Source organism: Balaenoptera physalus (assembly GCF_965194825.1).
Source record: "Balaenoptera physalus genome assembly, chromosome: 14".
Lineage (NCBI taxonomy): Eukaryota > Metazoa > Chordata > Mammalia > Artiodactyla > Balaenopteridae > Balaenoptera > Balaenoptera physalus.
Genome location: NC_138893.1, coordinates 70,189,459 through 70,206,105, shown reverse-complemented (window position 1 = coordinate 70,206,105; position 16,647 = coordinate 70,189,459).

Sequence of the window (16,647 nt, the reverse complement as noted above, 5' to 3'; positions counted from 1 at the left end):
TTCAGAATAAAATTAGAAGCATAGCTGTATCTTAGTTTTTTGATGAAATTTGGAATCGCTAAGCTTTTTTCATCTAGTTTAAAAAATTTTTTAAAGAATGGAGATTTTTAGGGGCCACCTTGGGCTTGCTGCCTGGGGCCTTGCTGGCTGTACTTGCTCTCTTGGTGAGTTCACCCTTCAAAACCTTGACAAACAAAACTTGTGACAAAGCCATATGTAAGAGAACTGCATCAAAAATCAGTTTCCAAGGTAAGCTCCTGGGACATTTGAGCAGTGAAAGGATGGGGAGGACCCCAAAGGACTCTCAACACCCTCAGAAGCAAATATACTGGGATTTGACACTCAAATCCCCCCGCGTCAAACATTCACCCCCAGCTTGTGCGCTTTGTGGGCACCATGGGGGGGAACAACTCAAGGGACAACGTGTGTACACCCTGTGAGTGCCAAGTTTCCCGAAGAAACACGCAGTTGGCCAGATCCGGGTGAAAAACGAGAAAATGCTACCCCAGGTCACCGGCATAAGGCACAGAGAAATTTTCTTCCCAAGCTGCTTGAACAGTTCATGCGAAAGTGTCTATTTGTGGTTACTTGTACAGTAGTGTGATCAGGGGCTCCAGTCCTGGCTGTGAGCTGACGCTCTGAGACTGGGGTGGAGACCCGAGCTCTCCTCCATGGGGGCCAGAGGTCACCCTCTGTGAGGCCACAGAGTTGGGACGGAGCAGGCTGAGTGGCACTAAGCTGGTAAAAGGAAACAGCAGGACAAAGAGCACAGTGACCGCCCCTGGACCTGGCCCCCGGGGGACACCACGGGGAGTGAGCTATGATGGCCTTGCGGAGCAGGCGCCCATGCGTCGCGGGAGCTACCGCTCAGCTCCAGCAACACTGCTGCTGGGCAGAAGGAGGCGGGCCTGGTGGTACCAATCTCCTCAGTTTTTGCAGAAGAGCCAGAAATCTGGATTTTTATTTGAAATTCTTGGTTTTAAAGTGTTGGCTCAATTTTTTGGAAAAACACAGTGCCAACCACAGAACAAAAACCACTGCGCCTGGCCCATTAGCAGGATGACCATCTGTTCCTGTTCACCTGGGACCCCTTCAGTTTACTCCTTTGGTCTGGATGTAATTGTCCCTGTAAATCACAAGGTCACCCTTCCCATGAGGCCCATAGCCCTCCTGTCTACGATGGTGGTGTGTGTCCACTACTCTGTTCTAGTGAAACCATTTGGTTATGCAAATGAAAAGCAAACACTCTGTTTACTGATCTCTGAAATGAAGACATTTGAGAAGCTGGGCCCCTAAAAATCCTTACTGTTCCCTGTGATCAGGTACGAGGGGGCCCAGTTGTAGGCAGAACTGCACCCCCCAAATCATGTCTCCTGATGGCGAATGTTCCTTCTCTAAGCGAGGTGTTGGTCTACACTTGCCTGCATGGTTACAGAGCTTTTTGAAAGTGTGTGTTCCTGTTTGAGCGGCTGTTTAGAAGAGGTCAAGAGCTGAGACCCAGAAGAATGGTAAGTGTCAAGCCCCTCTTCATGCAGGAGTAACAGGTTGGGGGAAGCTCAGGCTAGCCTGCATTACTGACACCCTCAATATATAATATTTAAGACCAAAGACTTGTGACTCCAGGGGTGCACTGATACTGTGATCTCTTGTCGGCAGTTTCTGGGCTCCATTCCCAAGCTCTGAGTCAGCAATGGAACCCAGGGATCTGCATTTTATCATGTGCTTCAGCGATTCCCATCCACGTAAGCCCTCAGCACTCTGAGAAGAGTGGTCTTACGGTGGAATTAGGGCAAGAGCACATCCCTGTAGGAAGGGCGGGATTCCCCTGTGAATGGAATGGAGTTGCCCTCCCTACGTCGTCCTGGGCAGGGCAGGAATGCTATCCCCAGACAGGTGAGCTGGGATGCTCCTTCCCTCTGGGCCTCGTGTTCTTGGGCCTGGATTCCAAGGAACCTAAGAGGGCTTGGACATTGTCCTGGAGCATGAGAGAAGCCGGTCTCCGCAGCGTGGAGGTAGGTTGGAGGTTAGGCCAGAAAGTATCCTGTGGCTGGTACCCCATGAGTGTGACCAACTATCCCAGAGCCTCCAGCAAGCTCTGGACTTCTGAGCTGTGATGTGGGGACTTAAGGGAGGGATCTACCCTTCCCGGTCTGTGTCTACTCTTGGGCTGGAGAGAAGAGCAAGGGGGAAGGAAGCAGGCCCCCAAGATGGGCACAGCAGCAGCAGAGGCTTTGGAAGGCAGTGGGCCCGGAACCTGCTGGAGGTGACTCCAGGCAATATGGAGGAAAGCCACCCGGAGGGGAGGCCCGGAGAAGGTGGGAGACAACGGGGTTCCCCCCCCACCCTCCTGTCCAGACAAAGAGAGTGTGGACTTGTCCTCAGCCACACGGGAGGACACTACTGCACAGACTTGCACTTCTGTTGTTAATCTTTCACTTGTACACACGAGCTAAGAAGAGCCAGGCAGCCTTTGGGTTAGGCATATAAAAATTATTTGCCTTTCTATATATATCTGTTTAATAAAAACACACACTTACATGATTAGCTTTTTTACTTTGGATAAAAAACAATTCAAGTGTTCTTACTTGGCAAAGTAGGTGCTGATTCTTGAGGAGGGAAAAGGGGGCTGGAGAGGGAGGCACATGTCCCTGAGAATGTATCAGAGTTCGGCCATGTCTGACCTGCAGACACCTTCTGTGGATTCTTTTTTTGTTTTTTTTTTAATTAGTTAATTTATTTACTTATGGCTGTGTTGGGTCTTTGTTGCTGCGCGCAGGCATTCTGTAGCTGCGGTGACCCGGGGTTACTCTTCGTTGTGGTGCGTGTGCTTCTCATTGCAGTGGCTTCTCTTGTTGTGGAGCACGGGCTCTAGGTGCGCGGACTTCAGTAGTTGTGGCACGAGGGCTTCAGTAGTTGTGGCTCACAGGATCTAGAGTGAAGGCTCAGTAGTTGTGGCACATGGGCGTAGTTGCTCCACGGCATGTGGGATCTTCCCAGACCAGGGCTCAAACCCGTGTCCCCTGCATTGGCAGGCGGATTCTTAACCTCTGAGCCACCAGGGAAGTCCCCTTCTGTGGATTCTGACACGATGTACTGCCCCTCTCCAGGGGAGTGAGCCCGTGCTTAAGTGAACTGCTGTTACTGACGTGAGTGTTTTGTTTGTTTGTTTGTTAATTTTGTTTATTTATTGGCTGCATTGGGTCTTTGTTGCTGCACGCGGGCTTTCTCTAGTTGCAGCAAGTGGGGGCTACTCTTCGTCACAGTGCGTGGGCTTCTCATTTCAGTGGTTTCTCTTGTTGTGGAGCACAGGCTCTAGGCGCGTGTGTTTCAGTAGTTGTGGCACAGTGGCTCAGTAGTTGTGGCTCACGGGCTCTATAGCACAGGCTCAGTAGTTGTGGCACACGGGCTTAGTTGCTCTGCGGCATGTGAGATCTTCCTGGACCAGGGCTCGAACCCGTGTGCCCTGTATTGGCAGGCGGATTCTTAACCACTGTGCCGCCAGGGAAGCCCCAAGTGTTTTTGAACAGGGAAACCTAGACTGAGAACCACGCCTATGATTTTTTATAAAGTGCTTCTTTTTCAACTTTTATTTTAAACTTAGAAGTATATTTCTGAACTACTATAACTGTTGTGCTACAAGTTGTTCCCCAAATTCATTATGTTTTTTCATGCCTTTTAAGTCCTACCACTGACCACAGGGCAATCTGGTGTAGGATACCCCAGATCGGAAACCCCAAACTTTTCAGAGTTCCTCAATGCAAAACGTCTCTCTTTTTGCTGCCTTTCTCCTCGTGCTGCTTCCACCTCCCGGAATGTCCCTGCTTTGTTCTCTGGTTGACAAGACCTTGCCCAGTTTTCAGGTTCCCACTCACCTATCAGGTGCTCCTCTAGGCCTTCCCTGCCCCCACCCCACTCCTGCCTACAGCACCAGGTACAGCCCCCAGCGCTTCCTACCGTGTGGTATTCCACACAGAGGATGCTGGCTTGCTTCTCTCCCCACTCTCCCTGTTCCTCTACATGCTGAGCTCATCCAGGAAGAGGCTCTCTGCTCTTTGCCCCTGTGCTCTGGATGAGTGGGGTCAAGTTCAGCAGCACATCGAAGGAAAACACAAAATAACAGTAGTTGAAACCAGTTAAAAGGGGGAAGTTGTGATGGTTAATTTCATGTGTCAGCGTGACACGGGATGCCCAGATATTGGCTGAAACATTACTCTGGGTGTGTCTATGACAGTGTTTCTGGATGAAATTAATATTTGAATCATTAGATTGAGGGAACCAGATTGCCCTCCCCACTGTGGATGGGCCTCCTCCCATCGGCGTAGGGCCTGAATGGAACAAAAAGGCAGGGGAAGGGAGAATTTGCTGTCTCTGCCCGACCTTCTGAGCCAGGACATCTTCTTCTCCTGCACTCAGACTGGAGCTACACCACTGGCTTTCCTGGGTCTCCAGCCTGCAGACAGTAGATCGTGGGACTTCTCAACCTCCATAATCATGTGATCCAATTATTTATAATAAATCTCTCTCTCTCTTGCTAGATATATACACACACACACACATATATATATAAACAGATACAGATATAAAGAAATAGATACAGATAGATATCTCCTATTGGTTGTGTGTCTCTGGAGAATCCTGACTAACACAGAAGTCCAGACTGTGGCTGCTCCTTGGTCACCAGAGATCCCGAATCCACCCACCTCACCGCTCCACCCATCTTAGCACGGAGCCTCCTAGTCCACGAGGGCTACTGATTTGCAGCCATCTGGCTTGTGTTGCAAGCAGCCAGAAAGAGGAAGGAGCAATAGAAAGGGTTTGCCCTTCTCTTTAAGAAGAATTCTCAGAAGCCCCATATGATCCTGCATTTACATGGCCAAAAGGGACCAGGAAATGAAGATGTTCAGCCAAGCAGCAACGTGCACTAAAACACCTTATTACTAGAGAAGATGAGGAGTACAGCTAATGTGGGGTGACTAGAAACCTCAGCCACACGCTGGCACAAAGTAGATGCTCACCAGACATATCCTGTATCTATTAAAGGGGTCTCAGTCATCACTGAAGGATTATGGTGCCAGGTCTTGGGACAAGCTGAGTGTTGTAGGTCTGGGAACGTTTCTAGGTAGTTCAAAAGCCCCTCTCCTCGTATCTCCTTCCTCCTCCTAAATACTGAGGCAGACTCATCACAAAATATCTACTCTCAGGAATTCCCTGGTGGTCCAGTGGTTAGGACTTGGTGTTTTCACTGCCGGAGCCCCGGGTTCGATCCCTGATTGGGGAACTAAGATCCCGCAAGCCGAGCAGCGTGGCCAAGAAAAAAAAAAAAAATCAACTCTCCCTAAGTTAATCTAGAAATGTAATGTTAGCCCAATTAAAATGCCAACAGCGTTTTTTGGAAACAAGAAAAACTGATTCTAAAGTTTATATTGAAATATAAACAAGCGATAGTAGTCCAAAATAGAATAGAAATCTGAAATCGACAAACAGAGGAATGTAGGGTATGATAAAGGGCTTTCCAAATTAGTAAAAAAGAGTGCTTCCTCTGAAAATGTTGTTAGACAATGGGATAGCCATCTGGAGGAAAGCTGGATTCCCCTAACCTTATCCCAGAATAAATTCCTGATGGATCAAACATTTAGATGTAGTAAATAAAGTCACATACTTGAAAATTTTTATAAACTTGAAGTGAAGAAGGCCTTTCTAAGTATGACTCAAAACCCAAAGACATAGCCAAACAAATGGATAAATTTAACTCAACAAGAATAAAAACGATTTTGTGTTTTAAAAAATGCAAATGACATCAAAATGCAAATGACATTAAAATACAGATAAGGAAAGGCATTTTCAACTCATATCTTTAATCTATACAGAGCTTCCACAAATCAATAAGAAAAAGATTAACAACCCAACAGAAAAAAGGCAAAGGACATGAACAGACAATTCACAGAAAAGGAAATATAAATGGTCCTTAACAAGGAAAAGATGTTTAACCTCACTCATAATAAGATCAATGCAAATCAAAAATGAGATATTAAATCAAAAAAATGAGACAGCATTCCATGTTGGCAAGGATGTGGGAAATAGACACTCATGCGTTGCTGGCAGCAGTGTAAATTGATAAAATGTCTGCAGAGGTATCAGGCAATATTTGTCAAAAATTTAAAGCATATCTCTTTTGATTCAATAGATTCCTCTTATCCTGAAGATATACATCTGCAAATACAAATTTCTACATGAACAAAAATTCTTTACAGCATGGCTTGTAATAAGAAAAGATTGGAAGCTGCCCCATATCCACTAACAAGGGATTCGTTAAATAAACCACAGTTCATTCATGCAGCGGAAACCTGTGCATCCTGTAAAAAGACCGAGAGATATTTTTGGAGCACTGTTATGAAACAGTCACGAAGATATATTATTTAAGTCCAAAAAGGCATGAAAAATATGGCTCAGAAAAGTACATACTGTTACTATTTGTGAAAAAAAAGAGAAAGAATATATGTATATACATTGAATCTGCATAAAATACCAAGAAACACGCTTGGGGTAGCAGAGAGACAGCAGTGAGAGGGAGACTGCTTCACTAGACACCCTTTTTACCTTTTAAATTTGTATTTAAGTTTAAATTTGTATATATTTTATTATACAATAACATTAAATAAAAATTACATAAATAACGTTTAAAAAATAAAGCAGTTGGGTTTAGATTGACAGAGAAACCAGATCACAGCAGAGCAGAGGGCTGTTGACAACACAAGAAACAAGAATCAACTGAAAGACTCTCTGAACTAAAGAGAGAATTCAGTATATGGAGGAAGATCCAAAAATTAGTTACCTCAAGAGATGGTGCTGGGACAACAGGACAGCACGTGCAAAAGAATGAAGTTTGATCCTGACTTCACACTGTATACAAAAATAACTCAAAACAGATGAAAGACACATATGTAAGAGCCAAAACTATAAAACTCTTAGAAGAAAACACAAGGGTAAATCCTCATGACCCTGGATAAGGCAATGGTTTCTTAGATATGACACCAAACACACAAGCAACAAAACCAAAAAATAAATTAGACTTCATCAAAATTAAAAACTTCTGTCTTTCAAAGGACAGCATCAAGAAAGTGAAAAGACAACCTACAGAAATGGGAGGAAAAAATTTTTAATCGTACATCTTTTAAAGGACTTGTATCTAGAATACATACAGAATTCTTACAATTCAATAATAAAAGAAACCAAATAACCCAGTTTTAAAATGGAGAAAGGATCTGAATAGACATTTCTTCAAAGAAGATATACAAATGGCTGACACAAGCATATGAAAAGATGCTCAACACCATTAGTCATCAGGGAAATGGAAATCAAAACTACAGTGAGGTATCACTCACACACATTAGGGTGGCTATTATCAAAAAGTCAACAAGTTTCGGTAAGGATATAGAGAAATCAGAACCCTCATACGCTGTTGGTGGGAAAGTAAAGTGGTGCAGCTACTTTGGAAAACAGTCTGACCGTTCCTAAAAAATTAAAACACAGAGTTACCCAGCAATTCCTCTCCCAAGAGCAATGAAAACATATGTTGACAAAAAAGTTGCACATGAATATTCATAACATTTGCTCATAATAGCCAAAAGTTGGAAACAACCCAAATGTCCATCAACTGATAAGTGGATAAACAAAATGTGATGTATCCATACAATGGAATATTGTTCGGTCATAAAAAGGAATGAAGTACTGGTACGTGCTACAACTTGGAAGAAACTTCAAAACATTTATGCTAAGTGAAGTAAGCCAATTATAAAATACCACATATTATATGATTCAATTTGTATGAAATGTCCAAATAAGCCAATAGAGATAGAAAGCAGGTTAGTGGTTGCATCGGACTTGGGGGGCTAGCAGGGTGGAGAATTGAAGGGCTGATAGACTATGGGGTTTCTTTTTGACATGATGAAAATGTCCTGTAATTGATTGTGGTGATAGCTATACAAGTCCGTGAATATACCAAAAACAATTGAATTGTACACTTTAAACTGAGTGAATTGTATGACATGTGAATGATACACATATAAAACCGTTACCAAAAAAAGTCAGTTACCTCCTCTCTCCGAACTATTTGAACAACTTTAAAAAGAATGAGATACTATCTATATCTATCTATAGGTGCTGGTTTTGTAAAGATGTCCACATCATATACATGTGAACAATTGTGCAGTCTGTGTATAGTGTGTGTACACATTTGCACAAGTAAAAATATGTCAGGAATCTTGCCCAGGGTCACCTGTGATCAAGGCAAATAGATAGGAGGGGAACTTTCCTTTTTACTTTATATACTTCTATGTTATTTGATTTTTTAAAAATGAGTACTTGCTGTTTTATTAGTATACGATAAAAAATAAGAAAAGGCAAAAACTGAGCTCCTTTACTGACATCTGTCAATTATTGAGCCCTTGCTAAGTGCCATACACTGTTCTGACCTCCTGATGCACCTGATCTCATCTCATCCTCAAAAGACTCTTATACAGCCCTTCACAGTATTTTCTCTTACTGGGTGGGAAGACTGAGTCTCAGAGGAGGTGAGGGACTCAACCAGGCTCTCTCACACAGCTGAGAAGTGGCTGAGTTTGGAAGCTGAGCCCTCCTCTACGGGCTAAACCCTCATCCTAAGCCTAAGCATTCCAGTTCCACCCCCTCCCATTGCTGGAATGAGACTTGAGCTATTTTTGTAGTTTTCCCCAAACCGACCTCCTTTGAGTCTACTTCAACAACAATGGATGACAACAATAATCTAGTTAAAGTGTCATATAAAATAAGCCAGGCTTGTGCAACAAATTTCAAAGTTCACCAAAATTAAGTAAGAGCCTAAATAACACCAAAGAGGCTCAGAGCAGCCGGTGATCAGGCTCCAAGGCTTGACTGATTCTTGTCTTTAAAATGTTCCAGTCGTTTAAATATTCATTAGGAATTCAGCATCACTGGGGAAATGGGTTAAATGAACTAAAGACCACAATTCACAATGGGAAAATATCCCAAACTACTTGTTGATTACTGTCCTTTCTGAAGTGAGGAGGGGGCTGGCACTAATGCCAGGCAGCCCAATGGCATTTGAATAGTGTATGCCTTCCTGGGAACTGTCCTTAGAGAGACATCTATTGTCCCTGCTTTTGAAAAATGCTTCCAAAACATCTAATCGTGTCTCAGTAGTTTTCTGTAGAAATAAAAAACAAAAAAACAAAACCAGCGTGGTGTTTTTAACTGTCCTAAATAAAACTTTTCTCAATTTGCTACAAGCATTAGCACTTTATAACAAGGGTCCCAGTATTACTTGTTTGTTTATAACCGCGAAGGTATTTACAAGTGTTTCTAAATGTATTTCTGTACCAGCGCCCACATATTGGCTCACCCCATGGTTCTGTCCATGGTCCTCTTCTCCCTTCACTCTCTAAGGTCACATCCACAGCTTCAGCTATAATTGCCCAACACCTTTCCCAGTCCTGATTTCTTTGCTAAGTGCCAGATGCCAAATTCCAGTGGTCTAGTTAGGAAATTTTACCTTCAAATGTCTTAAGCCAAATACAGTTGGCTTAAGAAAATAGGAAGTACATTGGTTTGTCTAACTGAAAACTACATGTACAGCTTCAAGCTTGGTTGGATACAAGTGCTCAATCAGTGACAGCAGACTCCGTCTCCATCTCTTGGAATTGGCTTCATTCTCATGCAAGCTGACCCAAAGTAGTGACAAGATGACAAGCTGCTTCAGGCTGACCTTTCACTTGCGTAGCAGCCCTGGCAGGAAGAAAACTTTACCTTCCCAAATGTTCCAGCAAAAGCCCCAGGGCTTGACTCTCATTGGCTCAGGTTGAGTCCTGTGTCCATTTCTGAATTAATCACTGTGACTTGGGTTGGTCATGCTCACTTCTGGAACTGAGAGGAGGGGGACTCAATCCTATTGGAACCAAAAGGACTGTGTGGGAGAGAGGTTAGTTTCCCAAAAGGAAAATAGAGGATCTGTTTCCAGAATAGATAGAAGCTGAGTAACTAAAACAAAAACAAAAACAAATAGTTGTCCCACATCTCCTGAACATCTCCAATGGGATGTCCATAGACAACCTGCAGTAAACCTAACACATCTGCTCCCCAACTCGATCTCTACAACTGTATTCCTCTCGATAATTAAAGTTATGATCAATAACCTACTTAATTTGGAAACTTGGAGACAGCCAATTACTCTTTTAACATCTTCGCTTGTTTCTGCCTCTGAGACATCGCTAATCTGTCCTTTCCTCGACAATGCCAGTGCTTCTGCCCTAGTTTGGGATTTCAACATCTCTTGCCTAGACTATTTCACTAGATTCTTATCTTGTTATTCTGTCTCCATTATCTCCTCCTGAAAACCACTCTACATTGCTGCTGAAATAATCTTTCTAAAGTATAAATCAGACCCTGTTTCTTCCCTGTGCATATTTTATGGGTTTTTTTTGGCTGTCCATCATCATGGTGTGCTTGGGGGTCTCTCCACATATGGGCCCTGGTGGAAGTCGAGTGTTGCCATGGGCAAGGAACCCACACTTGGGCAGTTGGATGCACCTTCCCCAGACCTTGACTCTAGAGCTCTTGGCACAAGGATGAAGAGAGAATGGATAAGGTGTTCTGTGGCTCCAGCTGTGGCAGCTAGCCCAGTTTCTGGAGTCACCCAGGCAGTCATGCCGACCACAGCATCCAGCATCCAATGAGGCATGTGGTGCAGGCTGCCATTTCAGCAGCCACAGCCATGGGGTCCTCCCAGGCCTGTTTTGTTGTGTGACTTGAGCTGTTCCTCTGGCTCCCCTTGTCCGTTTTCTTTTTTTTTTTTCTTTATAAATTTATCTTTGGCTGCGTTGGGTCTTCGTTGCTGTGCGTGGGCTTTCTCTAGTTGCGGCGAGCAGGGGGTACTCTTCGTTGTGGTGCGCGGGCTTCTCATTGCGGTGGCTTCTCTTGTTGCAGAGCACAGGCTCTAGGTGCGTGGGCTTCAGTAGCTGTGGAACGCGGGCTCCGCAGTTGTGGCTCACGGGCTCTAGAGCGCAGGCTCAGTAGTTGTGGCGCACTGGCTTAGTTGCTCCGTGGCATGTGGGATCTTCCCGGACAAGGGCTCGAACCCGTGTCCCCTGCATTGGCAGGTGGATTCTTAACTACTGCGCCACCAGGGAAGTCCCCTTGTCCCTGTCTTTAGTCCAGCCTGCGTTCCCAGACTTCCTGGCAATTCTTTGAGCTCCCTGGCTTCCCCTCTCACATTTTCTTTTGAATCTGTCTCAGCCAGAGTCAGCTCTGTGGCTCACAGCTTGAACCCGGACTGAAACATCCCTACATGGCTTCAGGATAAAGCCTAAACTCTTCAGCCGGGCATCAGAGTCCTTTATGATATAGGCCTCACTCACCTCTCCACCTGCCCACTGTCCGCTCCACAGCCCTAAGTGACCAGACCAGGCCCTCCCGGTCTATAAGCCTTTGCACTCCTGTCATGCCCTACTTCACCTGGTAAATGCTGCCCGACTCAAATGGCTCATCTTTCCTCATCCCTGTCTCTCCCAACAGCCTGGTGGGCTCCCTTCTCTAGTCTCCTGCAGCCCTCATCCTCCACTGGCTCTGAACAAATGCCTGGCACCTTGTATCCGCGTGTGTCTGTCTCCTAAGAGGGTCACAGAGCTCCTCAAAGCAGCAGCCATGTCCTCTTTCAATTCTCTGTGCCTCTTGCCCCAGAGCCTGGCGCACAGCAAGCGTCACCCAGCGAGCTCTCAACGACACGTTGCTCGACAACTGGAGGCTCAGATACCAGCAATCAACCCTTACTGAAGGGGCAGTGTGGCATTCTCGCTTAACAAAGCATGTTGGAAATTGCTTAAATGCCTTGGAGAAACGTGCTTAGTACAAACTGTTGCTGACAATTTCTTAGCATCTCCCTCTGGGGATCAGCTGACCTGCTAGAGGAAACTGTCTCCCTGGGCTCTTGGTAGCTGGGAAACCTCTGGGTCCGTGGAGCACAGAAGACTTGGCGCTCTCCTTTGGCCACTGTGGTGGGCAGTGGCGGTTCACTTCTGCGGCTTCCCTTCCACCTTCTTCCAGGAACAGCCCTGTCGTTAGGGCTCCACCTCTCCCCTACTCTTGGTTCCACCGGGAAGCCAAACTCTGCTCTGCTGCAGCTGAAAACTCGTGTCCGGCTAATCAGAGCACGACACCACCCAGGCGAGTGTGATTGGCTTTTCTTAGGCCAGTGTGAGTTAGGTTTCCTGTCACCTGGAACCAAAACGTTTTTCACTAGACCAGCCCCCAAACACAACGGGGGTGCTCTCCAAGATGAAACCAGCCACGGCTCAGAGCAGCTGGAGGGCCTCTGGGACCTGAGGCAGCTTGCTGCAGCTCCGGGGACCCCCGCTCCAGTCTGGGCCCTGAATCACCACCCTCACCCCTGCAGGAGCTGTTAGCACTCACCGCATCCTCCTCTTAGGGCGCCCCCAAATAAATCCACCTGCCTAGAGGGAGCCACGCACAAAGTTGGATTTATGGAAGCTTCCCTCGGGAGAGGGGAGAGGGCTTCTATCACATACTCCCAGGAAGGGATTTCAGTCTTCCTCACGGCCCTCGCCATCACCCCACACCTCACCCTCCTGGCAGAAGCACACACTTTCCTGTTTTCTCCTCAGGCAGCAAACTCCTCTTCCTTGTCTCAGTTCCAGACAAAAGATGGGCTGCAGGCTGCAGGGCTTCCCTGGGTCAGCTGTTCTGAGCTAGGAAGCTACGCCTCATTCTTCATGTATGTTAATGAGTTCTCAGCAGACTGCCCGGCTACCAAGCCTGCTATCTGGAGCCTTAAAAACAGTTTCACAGAGTGAAGCAACTTGCCCCTGGCCACAAGGCTGCTGGGCAGTCAGGACTCAAGCCCAGTCTGCCTTCGTGGCCCAGATGAAGCTCGGAAAACAGGGTGGCCGAGCTGTGTGCTGGTGGGGAAGGGAGAGAGGCAGCACAGGTGGTCGGGAACACTGGGACTCACTTCATCAGACGTGGAGAAGGTGTCAGAACATGTTAGGGCTTTTGGCAAAGAAACAGGAGTATATGTTGTGGAGTCTTTCCTGAGAAAAACGATCGTTAACAGTTATATGTTTGGGAAAATCACTCCATCTCCCAACTTGTTCAGTTTGTCGTGGTGACTGTTGTTTTCCAGGCGGCTTGATTTGCTCGCAGCATGAGTGATGCCCGCCCTGGCGTGCAGAGACGCAGCCCGGATGGCGCCCTTGGTGGTCCAAGCACATATTTCTACAGGCTGTAAGATCCCAGCCAAAAATGCCCCCACCCCCAATCCCTTTACTGAACACGACAACCCTGGGCACATGTATGTTTGAGAAAATGCTTTGAAGGTTGGCCAAAGTGAAGTATGTGTGTCAACTTATGGAATGGGGACACAGGAAAAAAAAAAAAAAAAAGATGGCTGTTTTCTTTGTCGCCAACACAATGTGCACAGTTCAGGGTGGAGATTCAGAGCCGGGGTGTAAATACTAATGCCCCTCTTGGGATCTGTGTGGCTGAGAAATTACTCAACCCCACAATTCTCAGTTTTCTCCTCTATAAAATGGGGGTGGTAATAACATCTTCCTCATGTGACTATTTTGAGGATAAAAATGAAAGAACATAAGGAGCAGAGCCCAGATCCTAGCACACTGTGAAGCCATCAATAAATGTTAGGGATTATTATGCTTTATTATCTGGAATGTCTCTTTATTACTCAAAGGACATATATTACTTTTCCCATCAGGAAAAAGATGAAGTTTGGTTTTTAAGATCCTCTGCAGTAAAACAGCAGCGTCTGTTTTCTTTGACCTTTCTTTTGGGTCCAGCAGTTCTGAGAAGGAAATGACTGCAGAGTTATTTTCACTTTGCACTTCAGCTGGAAAGAGAGGTGACAAACAGAATGGGAGACAGATAATTTGTAACACAATTCAACTCTGGCCTCCAATTTTTGAGAATTCCATCTTATTATGAAAGTTTCCTTAGTTATTCAAAGGAAAAACAGCTCACATCGCCTCCTCTCACTCCCCACATATGGAGAAAACCCAACGAGCCCCAACTGGACCCACACTGACCAATGTGGTTAGACACTGAACAACCATCATGGACTGACCACTGTGTCTGGTGCTCTGTCCATACCGCCTCACTTAATTCTCAGTCAACCTTATGAAGAAGCACCTGAGTCCAGAGGTAACTGCGGCTCAATGGCTCAGGATAAGGACACTAGACCCCAACCAACTGGATGAGAATCCCAACTATGCGACCTTAGGAAAATTACTCAACCTCTCTGAGCCTCAACATCTTAACGGGTATCACGAAAGTAATACATGTCTCATGTGGCGCAGTGAGAATTTAGAGGTGTAATTAGGTGGAAGAGACCAAGAACAGCGACTGGCACATAGTAAGTACTTGATAAATATCAGCTGTTATTGTTCTCACACCTACTTCGTGGCAGAGTAAGTAGAGTGGGCATCTATAGTTTGTTCTGCCCAACATCCATATTCTCACCTCCTGGAATCCACACCCCAAGTTTATTTTCAAGTTCCTCTTCCATTCATTGCACACAGTCTTGGATAGGCTGTCAATCAAAATACTCCAAGAAAGATATGGATGGCCCAAGAAATGCCAATCAGACATTCTTTCCTAGAATTTAACTCTTAAGGATAGTACCAAATGACTGAACACGATTAGAAATCTAAGAATTCATCTTCAGAACAGCATGGAGCAGGCTTTCCATTAGTTTCTATTGTCTAGATCCCCAGATCTATTCGGGTCACATCCCTCCACCCCATGAGCTGTCTCCCAGGCTTCCTACGTACAAATTCCAGGGGTCATTTCTGTGGCTTACAATGAAAGAACTCATTCAGCCCATCTATTGAGGTCTTTGTTTTGGCAATATTTGGTATTTTCTAAACATCTGATTTTTTTTTTTAATAGTCTGTTACTGTTCCGTAGAAGCAAGATCTTCCTTGCCCTCTGAAGTTATAACAGTTCATATAAAGCCTTTGTTCCATGAGCTCCATTTTACTTCCCAGTGTTAGTTATTATCTTTGTAGAGTTTGGAGCCCTCGTTTCATGTGTTTGGTTTTCTTCAGTTTGGCGACCCCAGCAATTGGTCCCCACCAGCCTGTCTGCAGCCTCCCTACACAGAGCGTGAGGAAGGCGCAGTGTGTAGTAGGGCAGGACGCACCAACCATCCAACTCCAGAGCATGAGGGCTCCTTACGAGCCCAGGCACCTCATGCGATGCATCCCCGCTCACTGCCACAGCCCAACTGCAGGGAGAGACCCCAGACCGCTAGATTTCCACAGGGCCAAGAATACATGCTATGGGAAGAGGTTATTTCCCAAGGGAAGCAGTGTAGCCGCACAGAGGCCAAGTCGACTTGGCGAGTGACCCTCAACTTCAAGGTTCACATGAAATTATTTGCAAATTCATGTGAACTCTGATTTCCTCATCTATAAAATGGGCATATTCCCAGCACGCAAAGCCATGGTGAAGGTTAAAGAGTATTTAGTAATATATGCAAAACACCCAGCAGAGGGCCCAGGACACACATCCTGTAAGTGGCAGCTATAATTACTTTTACTTTATGTCACTTAGAACACTCCTGCAGTGTGATTCAGCGTGTACCCCAAGAAGCTGTACTTGAGCAGATGGAATTTTAACACCCTATCCTCCAACTTCAGGTTGATGTTTTTCTTTAGGATGCCCCACCCTAACCCCATGATCAGTATTTCCGGGTCTGCTCTATAAGAGGCTCATCTCTCCCAGTTGTCCTGTAGAACTCTTTCTTCAAACACCATCATCTCTAGGGAGACTTCCCTGACTTCCACAGCCCTCTGCACTTACCTCCAACATAACCCACAATTCAGTGAATGACAGCAGTCCCTCAGTATCCATGGGGGATTGGTTCCAGGACCTCCCCGAAGATACCAAACTCCACGGATGCTCAAGTCTCTCGTATAAAATGGTATAGCATTTGCATGCAACCTATACACATCCTCCCATGTACTTTTAACTCATCTCTAGATTACTTACAATACCGAATACAGTATAAATGCCAGGAAAATAGTTGTAAATACAATGTAAATGCCATGTAACATAGTTTGCTTTTTGGAACTTTCTGGAATTTTTTTCCCCAAGTATTTTTGCATCTGTGGATGTGGAATCCCCCACAGGAGGGATATGGAGGGCCAACTGTAAACTCTTTACCCATCTCCCGTGCTGGGCTCCAAGACACACGTTTCTTTCACCCTGGGTCCCAGCGTCTAGCACAGAGGAAGTGCTCTGAGAAGGGGAGCAGGGAATAAATGATTTGCAGAAAGCAAAACATCCCTCCTGTGCTGCTGCTTCCCCAGCATCTTTGCAGGGAAGCAAAACCAACGAAAGGCTAAAGACTGGCAATGCCGACAGATCTGCAAACATCGCCTGGTGCTCAAAGGAAAATCTGGCCACAGGAGGCAGATATTTATCCCCTACATGTTTCGTTTTTCTTTCTCCCCATCCCTTACCATCTCTAAACCATCTGTCTCTTCCCCCAACTTTACAACATGAAGTGACAACAGGAAGTCTCCCTTAAGCATTTTCTAATTTCTCTGTTATTTGGTTTTCTAC